At 41.4% G+C, this 13,286-nt stretch overlaps 1 protein-coding gene across 3 annotated transcripts in view; it reads right to left on the bottom strand.

Moving 5' to 3' along the window:
- The window catches only part of ZNF385B (zinc finger protein 385B), a 1,050,548-nt gene that overhangs the window by 380,624 nt on the left and 656,638 nt on the right, over positions 1-13,286 (bottom strand). The gene's annotated exons all lie outside the window — the stretch shown is intronic.

Raw genomic sequence — 13,286 nt, 5'->3', positions numbered from 1 at the left:
CAGTGTTATCTGGAGCGCCGGTCTTGGGTTGCGGTCCACATCTGATGGGAGCCTCTCTCTTTCAAGGGCACTTCACGGGGGAACGAACGAGTGCCGCTCTCACGAACTGGAGCACGGCTTCCCTTCTGCTTGGGTTGGCGACTTGCTGGGCGGGGCGCGACGAGCACCGGCTTCACTTCGTTGCTAGGTGACGCCTCGCAACTTTCTGTTACAGCGCGGCTTCCTCGGATGACGAGCCCCTCGTTGCTAGGCATCGCCTCGCAACTCCTTACTTTCAGCACGGCTCCTTCTCCAGACTCGGGCCGTAGCAGTGAAACACCCACGCAGGGGCGGGCTGGAGGCTCAAGGAGAGGAGTGGTTTTCACACTTCAAGTGCGAATGATTACTTGGCAGCCGTCTTGGCCCGGCAAAACAGTCATGCACACTTTGCATGTTACCCGCCTTGCTGCATCACACAGCCTGATGGGTAACTTGCACAGGCCCCCAGTCCCCTTCCCCCGCCCCCCCACCCTCATTCCCTGCCAACCGCTACTGAAAGTCCAGTCAGGGACAAATGAACATTGCAACAACTGGGTACTCCAGACCAAGCTGGCCAAGATCTCATAATAAGGCAAGCAGTCCTCTGAAAGAGAAGAGTTGTCTCCAGTGAGCTGGTTGGCCACGCCCCTTCAAGACTCTTCTGAGGTCTGATTGTTCAGCTCCTTCCAATCCATTCCTTAGGGTTTAACGGTTGCAAAATGTTTACATTATTGTCTAGCCATGTGTAGTTCTACTCTTAGTGTTCTGCCTCTTCCAGTCTTTATGGAGACAGCGGAGGCCGTGTGTTGTAGTAGTTGGTTTAATGAAAGTTTAAGACGAGGGCCGGGCCAGGGCCTGCTGTTAAATATCGCTGCACCTGGCGGGAGGCAGGTTGGTTGTATAGAAGAAGAAAATAGTTAATTATTTTAAAAAATTTACTTCAAAAGTGTTAATTTATGGTTTCTTCTGCTCCAAAAGCTTTTACATATGACAACTTCAGAAAATTCACTTACAGAATGACAGATAAAGAGAAGTAATGGATATGAAAAAAGTTGATGAGTTATGGAAAGATACACAAAGAATAACTGACACTACTACCACACACTTCTCATGACACAGGAAAGCATCGATGACATCTCAGATTAGCTCAATGATGACATCACTTATGACATCTCAAATTACTTCATTGAAGACATCACATTTGACCTCACCAATTACGTCTTTGATGACATTTCTGTATGGGCAATTAGCAAAAATGATGTAGTCTATGTGAACATCAAGCAAGTACAAGAAATTACTGAAACCCACATTGTATACCTCTGACTAAGGCAAATTAACCCAACAGTCTGTCCAGTTAATAACATGTCGAAGGGTTGAGATCTTGATAGAGTACTTGAAGAATCCAGTGATTGCACATGGCACATGTGAACTCTGTGTAACCAGGGAACAGGGAGATGGCAACTTCACCCAACGCTATGGACATATATTACGGGTTAAAATGGCTTAACCTCAGAGTGTAGATTGAAGTATATTCTATTTACATAATAGGAACCATGCACAGATGTGCAATGTGCACACAACAAGATGGAAGACAGTAACACCGATTAGCATATGTTTGATTTTTATACTTATTATACTCCAGCTAGACGCAGAACTTATGTGCTTTTCCCACAGATAATGGAGTAACAGCTAGTACATATGGTATAGTTCTTTAGGTCTACCTTGAATGTTTCCCCTGTTAAGTTACGGGCAGTGTTTCATAGCCCCACTGAGAAGCACAATTGTCAACACCTAGTGAGTCTTTGAGCTGGCGTGGACAGGTTAGAGTTCCAACTGTGGCCAACGTTATGCCTGAAAGTCTCAAAGGCTTTTAGCTAAGCTAATGATGCAGCTGGAAGGTTCAGTGTTGTCAAAATGTGATACGATGTACGGGTTTAATGTAGATCCTATTGGGGTCTATTCACACAGGCATTTTGGAGTAACTAAAGTAGTAACACTCTTTTAGGTACTCTTACATGCCTTGGTGAATTGGCCCTACAATATCTAAAATGGGAATGCAATGTGAATATTCGCGTACAGTTAGTACAAATAGAAAGGACTGTGTCCCTCTTCTCACTTTTACTAATAGGGAGTTGAACTTTTTCGGGCCGATTCATAAAAGCGAATAACAGTAGGTAAAGGAGAGCTCCTGAAGAATTGTTTTCCCCACTTATGAATTATTTTGTGAATCAGCCTCACTGTATGTTCCCAGCAGGGCAAAAGCTCTTAAACTGTGCCTTTAAAAAAGTGTGGGATTAATGTACATATGTCATCATTGTACAATTTTGCAAAGTCATAATTACAATAGCAGTGATGTCATCGATTATGCCATTGGAGAGGACACATGATCTCTTCTGGAATGTCAATGAAGAACTTTGATATGTCATCAGTGATGTAAAGTACAATGTCCTTTGAGATGTGGTCATGAGCAGTGAATGCAAATTAGGATATGCGTTATGTTTTCGGGGTGTTTTCATAACTCTATTTTTCCTTCTGCTTTTTTAAGTGACTTTCCGAGATTTTTTTAAACATACATTAATATTTTGAGTTGACCAACCCATAATTAACCCTCAACAAATAGTTTTTCAATATACGTTAACTCTAATATTGTATTCCTTCTTAAAAGATTTACTTTATCACATTTGTCCATTTCAGTTGAAAAAACAATCCACACGGGCATAAATTGGTATTCTGCATATAATTCTGATGACTCCTTATCACAAAGCCATTAAAGATGAGCTAATTAAAGTTTTCTATTAAAAATGCAATTAAAATACCATGTCCCAGGAGCTGTCAGTAATTGATTCAATTGTTTTTTCTTAGCTGGATGCAGGGTAAAGTATGACAGTGTGTGCCCGGGTCCCTTGCCCCATCAATGCACCAGAATCTGACCAGGTAATGCACCCAGCACGGGGTTGGACATAGAAGGCATGTAGCCCTTTGTGGTTTACTGTCAGGATAAATTACAACCTTTCATTTACCTGATACCGTTTACTGATTGCATGCCAAACACTAAGGACCGGATTACGTAATTACAGCTACTTTTTATCGCCAATAAATTGTGCAAGAGTGATTTTTGTCTGTTATCTTTTAGTGCCAAAGTACAATAACATAGTTTAAGCACCTAACATTTTTCAAACTTGGCTATTTTTTCCCAAATAGGACGTTTTACCAGTGTAAACCGCGCCGCAGTGCGACAAACAGTTAACCATACGTTTGCCGAAATGCAAGTCTTTTTAAGAACGCAAAGCCTTAAATGTTGTAATTCTGGGAGGTATATTTCTGAACTCATCCAAAGGTGTATCATCCGTGCATAATCGAACACTGATTTAAATCATCTTATATATTCAATATAAGCACTCTATCAGCAGATGCAACAAGTGCGGAAGCAACCGACAGCAGGAGCTCTTACGTATCCGTTGATGCCGTGACCGAGATAATCCGAGATCTTACCTCTTTAAACGCCCATATGTCACGTGCATAATTTGAGTTGCACCCTCCTTCATGGCTCTAGAGCGCCAGATGGACTTTCCGATCTCTTTTTCTATTTACATTGCATATATTTTTGGCCCAAACAGACCAAAAATACGTGAAATCAAATTTAGCTTCGTTTTTACACCATTTTCAGAAGCTGGGATTTAGCTCTGCGCTTATTTTTAAATGTACATTTGCATTTGCAACAAGGGGGTGACTAGGCAGCGCGCCTTCACTTGCCACAGAAATCAGAGTATATATGTATTTCATGTGCGCTCTAAATATGCACTAAATTAAATTACACAACATTTGACACCCTGGGGTGTGGCATGTGAAGTTTAGTGCCTGTCTCCCACTTGAATGTTTATTTTATGGTTTTTTATTAGGGCTGGGCGAGGCACCACAGCTGTTAAACTAACTATTGCTAGCATTACATATATATATACACAGTTGGCTATGGGTCCTCCTCTGTCAACCACTGGCTTTCTACAAACAGCCTCTTTCAGCCATTGGCTTAAGACTCTGTCAATCATGTCTTGGCTCAAACCTGTGGAGTATTCATCTCTTACCTAATGCTATTGACTGTCTGAGTGTGTCCTTTCGCCTCCACACAAGTGCTTGCATTAAACTGAATGAGGGGTTAAATTAAGATTTAAGACCTCTATGTCAGCTCTTGCTCGATTCCACCCATGTGTTAACTCATTAAACCCAGACCTAATGGCTTTGCCAATGCTTGTTTAAACCTATAGCACAGTAAACTAGCAAAACAGACTCGCCCAATTACTGGTCACTTAAAGTCACCTTTTAAAATGTTATGCATAATATACTGCCTAGGGTGGCAAGTTAAATGGGCACAAAATTCGAGGGAAAAAAATAAATAAATGCGAATTATAAAGAATTGGGGTGCATATTGCATGGTTTGCCGAGCGTCTCAGGTGCTATCAGCTAGTCAAGAATCACAACAGAATATATTTCATATAACATGACTTTCCTCTGTGATGTTGACACCCTGTTTGGTTTAAAATGCAGCAGTTTCGAGCTACGACAGCCCTGCGCGACTCCAGAGAGAATGAGAAAAGAAGGGAAACCAATAAATATTTGGAGTGCAGAAGAAGAGGATGGAGTGTGGTCTGAATGACCTCCAAAAGACAAAGAAGAGGAAAGTGGCATTTTAGGATAGCAGTCGAGCGTAGCATAAACAGAGAGAGAGAGAGAGAGAGAGAGAGAGAGGTGTAGGTGGGAGAGGGAGTTTGAAATAAAAATTTGGAAAATGTGCAAAGGTAACAGGAGACGGGGTCAGGATAAAAATGGAGCGCAGCTGAAGGGTTTCGAAGCGGAATTAGGAAGACATGGAGGGAGGTGTGTTGGGAGTGATTGAAACTGAGAATTTAAGTTAAGGTATTATAAGTGCTTCTAACACACACACCTAAAGCTGTATGATGTAGCAATGCAACCGAAGAATGAGGACTTGACAGCAGGGGGGAGGGAGGGTAAACAATCAGTTGATTGCAGGGCAGGACAGTGAGACAGAAGTAAAGAAGGGCAGGGAGAATACCTAGAAGGGCAGCGAGATCATGCCCACACTCTACAACAGAGGCTGCTGCAGACCCTCTCTGGGAGGAAGGCTTGTGGCAGGACAAGAGATGTTCAGATTTGGACAACAGGCTCTTAGGAGTGTTAGGGGACCGGCTCTAGAGCTCCCCTATCCTGTGGCCTGTCCTGTGGGAATGGGCTTTCAGACCTGGATGCATAATTGTAGGAAAATTATGCCTGAACTCAGGAATGCCGGCCACACCAGAACGTAGTTGTTCACACTTTGGAGGATGTAGAGGGGGTGAAGAGACCATCGGCAGTGATCCTTGGTCACCCGGTTTCTGTAATGGCCTTATGCTTACCCGTAAGATCATAGCTGAGGTAAGGGCATGAAGCCCCTCACAACAGATGCCTCTGAAAACTTCTATTATTGGCTTATTATATGAGCTTCCTCCTTGGATATTAGGATCCTGTGATATCAAAAAGGTCATTTCTGACATTGAATTCTACAGTGCAGATGAGATACATAACACATTTCACCCGATTTAATCCTGGTCCATGATAGGGCTCCAATGTTCGCGCCTCTAAGCTCCGGAAAATCTGTTCGCCATCCATAGCTGCACAGAGGGAAAACATCTGGAAGACTCACAATAACTGAAGACTGAACGAATGATGTTCACCACAACAGGGACTTTTTTTTTTTTACAATAGACTGGTGATGGGGAACGTATGTCAGCCTCTGATATGTAATATTATGTGCCAAAAAACCAATCCGACAGCGCACTTGTGATTAATAACACAACAGAGAGTGTTGACCACCATGAAAATATCCGACACGTTTGTTGAATAGAAAATGCCATGCTTGATAGAACATGGCACACTTGTTGGTTCACTGAAAGCTGCTGTGACCTATCAAGTGCATGGCATTGACCTAGAGGTGAAAAATATTAACACAAAAGAACACCCGCACCTACAAATGGTGAAATAAGTCATGCTCCAAAGCTGAAGTTAAACTGTTCCACTTCAAAGTGCTAGCTTTTGGGAATATCAGTGATATTATTAAGAGAATGGCTATTTTAGAGCACTAAGAGGGAGTTTAGTGAAAGGAAAATAATGAAGGGGGATTTGGTGGGTCTGGTAGCCTTCGCTTCTGAGCTTCGATGAAGTAAGCAGTTCAGCACGGCCTGCACATGGAGTCAGCAAGTGATAAAACATACTTTTGGATTTTTCTGCCTCATGCGAACGCCTTGTGCAGTTCTGAGCAAGCATTGTGTGGATATTCCGTAGGATTAGGGAAACCAGCTAGCTCCAGCATTTCTTAAACGAAATACCCACAGCTACCTTCTGTATTAATCTAAACCTTATGATGGGATGGCTCCTTTGGAAGGTGCCCTTTGACTACAGCTGGGCTAACAGACTAACAACGACTTAGGGCCCTATTGTGACTACGGCAGTCCATGGAAAAGTGTAATTTACTATTCCAACTCCAGTCCACTTAACAGTAGGGAAGGTGTTGGGATAGTAAACTACACTAAACTACACTATTTGTAATGTTAGCACGCCATCTAGCGCAAGTCGATGTAAAGACTTGCGTTGTAATGGCATGCGTTGTAAATCCACTTGCGTTTTAACAGTTTCGTTGTAATGGTAGTGCGTTGTAAAAGTTGCGTTGTAAAGGTTGTTTACCGAGCCGCCCGTCACTCCACGCGGACTGTTCTTGTGACAGCAATGGTTTAGCTCAACACCTTGACGATTTTTTAAGTAATGCGCATGCTGTACAAAGTTCTTCAGAAAAAGACACATATCACCAGCTTGCTTGAGGCGAATCCCGCTTTGCAAATAACGTAGATGCAATAAGTGACTATTCTTGCTTTTCCTTTAACTGATATGGATTAAACACGGAATCCAATTGGAGTATCAGCCTGGTCAGAGGTCATCAATATTTTTATCTGGTGCTTGTGCAGTAGTCCAAAAAAGAGAAAAAGAGTTTCTTTGAGAAAGACCTGCTTAGTTCTGAGTGAGAAAAGCCTAAGACTGTCTCAGTAACCAAACGTGGGCTCCAGTTGCTGTTCTATGCTCCACATCTGTAATATGTATTGCACCATTAATATAACACATCACTAGCACACAGGTATTCAACATGAGCTGATACTGAAGTGTTATCTGATATACTAGAGGGCACCAATGATTAGTTCACGCCAGGTGATCTCTGCTCTCCCATCCCTTAGCTGGAAATGTGTGAAACCACTGACAAGAAATAAGAAGCATGCCAAAAGAAGTGGCTCATTTGTCCCCTTTAGAAAACCTGAAAACCGAAAAATTAAGAAACATGTTCTTAGTTTTCACCTTATTTTGACTGTGGTGAAACCTTTCTAGCACTTGAAATTACAAATGCCCAGCTCTAGTGAGCCTCAGTAAAATGTTTGGAAATGACTGGGAAAGGGTAACAGCTGGCCTGCCTCTTGGTTTGAAGTTTCTGCAAATTTCCTCATAAATGATATCAGTGGAGCCCTTCAACAAAGGGGAACAGTCCATTTCATAGCACAAGATGCAAATTCATCAAATGAAATGCTCTTTCCAATCTTGGATGTAGTTACACTTTGTTGCAATACATAAAGGAGGCTCCCAACTACAGTAAAATGCAGGCCACAAAGTCATCTTCGTTCATCTCATAGATTTTTATTACATTTGCATGTGATTAATGGGACCTTTAGTACATTTTTTAACATTACAATTCCCTTTAATTTACAGATATTTGCCTATTATGTGCACACTTTCATGCAAAAGCAGTAAGCAACCACACAAACCCTCTGTCCTTGAATTCACTACCTGTAACAAGTCCTGTTCACTGTTCAACTTTATTTAACAAAATATCAAGTTGATTGGAATGATGAGTGCTCCCAATAATGTATATCTCACTGTGCCTAACAACACTTCCTATCCTCAATGTCTGGTTAATTGATACCTTACCTTTCTACCTGGGGTCAAAGGAGCCAGCATGCAGAAGACTCATTCTATCAGCAGGCGTAGGTTATGCCTCAAGGGCTGCTTTGCGATTCTGCATGTACACCAAACTATTGTTGTACTCAAAAGTATCACTGTGCATGTAATTCATGGATATGCATTTTTAATTCATATACCACAAAACATGCAACTGCTCACGAGAACCCACCCACATACGCACAGTGTGTGTGTCTGCATTTTCCCCATTGACAAACATGCTGTTGTTAAGATTCCACCTGTATTACAGTCTCTGTGTGTTGGAGGTAAGGTAACAGAATATTGTGGACTAAATATTGTATGATGAAAATATTGAATTCAAAATATCGTTTACAAAAATGTCTGCCTACTGAAGTTAGTAATAGAAAATCTACACTTAGTGGGGCGATATTTTTGTAAATGATAGTTAGGACACTTTATTTATTATTAATGTCGGAGAGTATTTTTGTACGCAATATTCTGACATACACTGTGCTGGGGCTGTGCTACTTGTGAAGGATGCACAAGTATACCTCAATATGGGGCCTTAGGATAAGCGAAGCTACAAACTGAAGATACAAGGTCTGGAGTACTTCCATACTTTTGAAATCCCCTGTAACAAGAGCATGGGCAGTCGAGCACCACCATTCACACTCCTAAGGTTCATACTCCCTGACTCTCTGTCTCTGCTCCTAAGAGTTCAGCTCAAAATCACATGCCGCAACAACATTGGACAATAGTTATTATGTCTTCAGTTAGTAACCTCCTAAAACAGTGAAGCGAATATTTATGGTCTGAAGATGCCCTCAGTTGTTTGGGGTGAGGATGGGCCCGACTGGCAGCTACAATATTAGCCGACATAGTCATACTGCTCCTTTCGAACCAAAGGAAAGTTCAGTTTGATGGCTGTTGGACTATCTATACTAAACTATTCTTGCTGGATTTGTACCTGTTAAAACTCACCAAGACCCCGGATACAGAAATCAAGATAATAGTATTTGGTTTATCATGGTAAAGACCCTATCCAAGCCCCACTTATACAATAGTGTAGCTTGCTCTTTGGCTTATTTATTTGGAGCTTAAGGGGCTGATTGGCGAGCCACTGTTCAATACCAGTATGAAAAATCCTACTTCATGCTTTATGATGGTGGGGAATGTTCCAACAGGAAGAATTGTTTTTCTTGCCTGCACCGTTGGAGTGCAGAGCTTCCAGCACGAATAATGCTCAGAGCATTAGGTAATTTGGGTCCAAACAGCCAATCAGACAGGCCACAATCAATGGGAAATGTTGCACGTCATGATTCCATGTTTTGATGGAAGGAGTGAGAGCAAGTGCAACTAAGCATGATCAGTGTTTCTATTGCATTAAATAACATGGTAAAAAGCCCCACATTTCACAGGAACATGTGAAATAGGCAAAACATGTTAGAGGTCATTTAGAAATATAGAAAATATGACATGGATGCCTGTGAAATATGGGTTTTGTCATCATAATGATAACCCCAAGCCACCCTGCATAGCTTTACAGCTAGGCACTGCCTAATCAACATTCTATTCACAGGAGAAAAACAAAACAGGAACATTCTGTTTTCAGTCAGTGGCCATTGTTAGCCTCAACATGCAGAAAAAAACACTTTAAAAATGATCTTCCTACTATAAACACAAATGTTTTTAACAAGGCATTTATTGTTTTTCTAAAATTCTACATTCCTTAACTTCAAAACAATTTTTTTCTACAGGCAACAAATCAGTATAGTCCAGTATTAAACTTTTTTTGCAAGTTGACTGCCTCATAATAGACTTGTAATATAAAAACTACATAACGGGCAACTTGTATATTAAGATCCGTTTTTGACATCTTTACCTTCGGGTGTCAATTACACAGCACTCGCCCTTGGTCCTGGGGGTTCTGAAGTTCATCACAACATCTTAATAGCAACGGGGGGCTTATTATACTGTTATTATATACCGTCTATATATATATATATATCAACAAACACGTTCAACAAAGGAACCTCCACTCTAAAGGGGCATCTTGCCTCAAAATCCCAAGATACAAGAAAAAACCATGGGTGGCACATCCTTCTCTGTTCAAGCAGCCAAACTATGGAACTCTTTACCCCCAACATAAGATCCACCGACAACCACCTTATCTTCCAAAAACTACTTAAGAATTGCACCATACGCAAACAGAAATTTACAGCATATCCCTCTGTATATAAGCATTTATTATCACTATATATATGTACCTATCTTTGTGTATTGCTTTGTATAAACATGTAGAATAATTATGTTGTGAAAAAAAAAACTTCTTTGGTCTACATGAACTTGCTTCCATTGTGCATCTATGTACCTTCCATGTACTTGGATCTGTGTGTCTGTTACTTTTCTCCTGGAAAAGCATACCCAATGCACTACCCTATTTCTCATCCTGTACCTCTATCAATATCTTTAATCTACATATACTTACCTCCTTTATGCATCTATATACTTTCAATGTACTTATGGATCTATATATTTATCACTTTCTTCTAATTTAGCATTTTGAATGCACTACCTTATTTCTCCCACCTTTCTGACTCATCTAAAACTTCTTTCTATTACTCTTTCCAATGCACTACCCTATCTCTCACCCTATACATCTATCAATATATCCTCTACATCCACTCTCTCATTTATCCCAAACCCCATACGACTGCTATAACCCTTAAAATAGCCCTTTCTAGACTCTCTCCTACTCTACCCCTCCTTGCATCATCTGACACCTCTTTTACTATACCGATCCCCCAAAACAAACCTTTCTAAACTCTTCCCGCTGACTCTTCCCCTCCAAAACCCCTTTTAACTCATCCAAAAGCCCCCTCCTACTGGTATGACCTAAAACAAAATCCTTCACTCTTCTATCCCTCCACTATCCTTTTCAATCAAAATAACAGACTAACATGTTCACTTCCCAAATTCCATATTCCACTATACTAACTCACCACTAATCCTTTATGGGTTCGACAGTAGCGTGCTACTCGCCAATAAACCATTTCAACACACCATCGGGGTTACAAACGTTATATAAATGCAAACCTTTTTCCCTTTTCTACCCCTCCCCAAACCTTCTCAATCCAAATAACTGACTAACATATCCACCACCCAAATGACTTTCATGTTTCACCAACTAATTCAACACTAATCCTTATGGGTTCCAGAGTGGCGAGCTACTCAGGGTTAGCAAGCGCTATATAAATACACATCTCTTTCCCTCTTCTATCCCGCCACCTACCCTTCTCTATCCAAATAACTGAATAACATATCCACCACTCAAATTACTTCATATCTCACTATACTAATTTTCAACACTAATCCTTTATGGGTTCCGGAGTAGCATGCTACTCGCCAGAAAGGCGCTTCAACACCCATCAGGGGTAGCGGGTGCTATATGAATGCAAACCTTTCTTCCCCTTCAATCCCTCCGCTATCCTTCTCACTCCAAATAACTGACTAATATCAACCACTCAAATTACTTTCATATTTCACCATACTAATTCACCACTAATCCTTTATGGGTTTCCGGAGTAGCATGCTTCAACACCCCATCAGGGGTAACAAGTGCTATATAAATACAAACCTTTTTTCCTCTTCTATCCTTCTGCTATCCTTCCGAATCCAAATAACTGACTAACCTATCCACTACTTATAATTTACTTGCATGTTTCACTGTACTAATTCAAACTAATCTTTATGGGTCCAAAAGTAGCGTGCTACTCGCCAAAAAAGCGCTTTGACGCCTCGTCAGGGGTAGTAAGCGGTATATAAATACAATTACAATACAATACAATATATCTTTGGGGCAGTTGTTTTTGCACAAAAAGCAGAGGTATAAAAACCCATATTCATGAACGATTGAAGTTTAGCACAGATTTCTGTGAAATTATGATTTCCTCCAGTAGGAGATGAGATTCACTCTGCTTTCTTTCCTTCCAGCTAATTTTTGTTTAAATATGATACTGAAATTAGACAATGATATATCCATAGGACTCTACAGAGGTTCACTTGTAGCTACAATTGAATCAGCAAACTCTTCATGCAGATAAGAAAAACCTGAATATTTAATTGAAATCAGGGCACACTGTTAGCTGGACATTTCAGGGGCAACTTCCCAAATCTCTGACTTCTAGAGACGATTTGGGGTTAGCGCGTGCAAAATCAGCTGTGGGGCTGGCTGGGTGCCAACCATGGCCAATGCAGTCCGAGCTAAGTTGTGTTGGATGTTGGACTTTCCCTGCAGGTGTGTACCCAAATGGGGTGTGCCTTTGAGACGTGCTTACCAAATCTGAGAAAGAGGTAGGGTGCCTCGAAATGGGGGGGGTGTTGTTTGCACAAGTGGGTGTGTGGGCTACAGAGGACCGGTGGCCCTGCTGAGAATGTTTGAGTGGATTCTGACGCCAGACCGCTGGGTTTTTAATCTGGCGCCGGATGAGGCTTGGAATGACCTTGGCACGCAGACAAAATGGTTCTAATCATGCTCGAGCTGCAATCAAGGTAATAATGACATAATGGGCGCGTTAAAGACGTAGTTAGTGTTTGAAATACAGTGCCCCGACTACAAAATATCTCATTGTGTCATGGTGAGAAGTCCCAATTTCTTGACACGCTCGGGTACTACGTGTGATTTTAAAATAAATTGGTTTCCGTTCCGAGATGCAACTTTGTTTTAAATGCACACACACAGATGTACAAAAATAAATCATGATCATTGATGCAGGGCAACATCATGTCCGCCTGTACTGCTTCCGCGTTATCAGTCCATGCATCTGCAAAACTGATAATCAGAGCCACGCAAGGCAAGTCACCACTTACGCAATAACGCAGGAAAAAAGACAACATCTCGTCACCCACATTTTCAGACTGACTGACGAACTAGGAGTTGTACTTTTTGCGCGCGTGTTAGATTAAATATCCCCGCACAGAGCGAGAGCAGAAATCACGGAATTGTATGCAAGTTTCCTTCTATTCTGGTCATGCACTGACTGCTCCGTCAGCTTTGTTCTAAGAACGCGTCTGTTGGGCGGGCTGTACGACAACCCCGATTTGCTAATAAGCAATAGAGCGAAAATGCTTACCTTAGCTTAGAAGATCACGACCCGCGTTTGTTTCGGCATTCGCACATTTTAACGTGGTATTAAATTTAGAGGCAGATAACTGCTCCTTCCTTTCAACATACTGCTGCGTGATGCTGCTGGGTGCTAGGA

The sequence above is a fragment of the Triturus cristatus genome, chromosome 3_1 (genome assembly GCF_964204655.1).
Source record: "Triturus cristatus chromosome 3_1, aTriCri1.1, whole genome shotgun sequence".
NCBI classification, from domain to species: Eukaryota; Metazoa; Chordata; class Amphibia; order Caudata; family Salamandridae; genus Triturus; species Triturus cristatus.
This window is presented reverse-complemented; position numbering and strand designations above follow the sequence as displayed.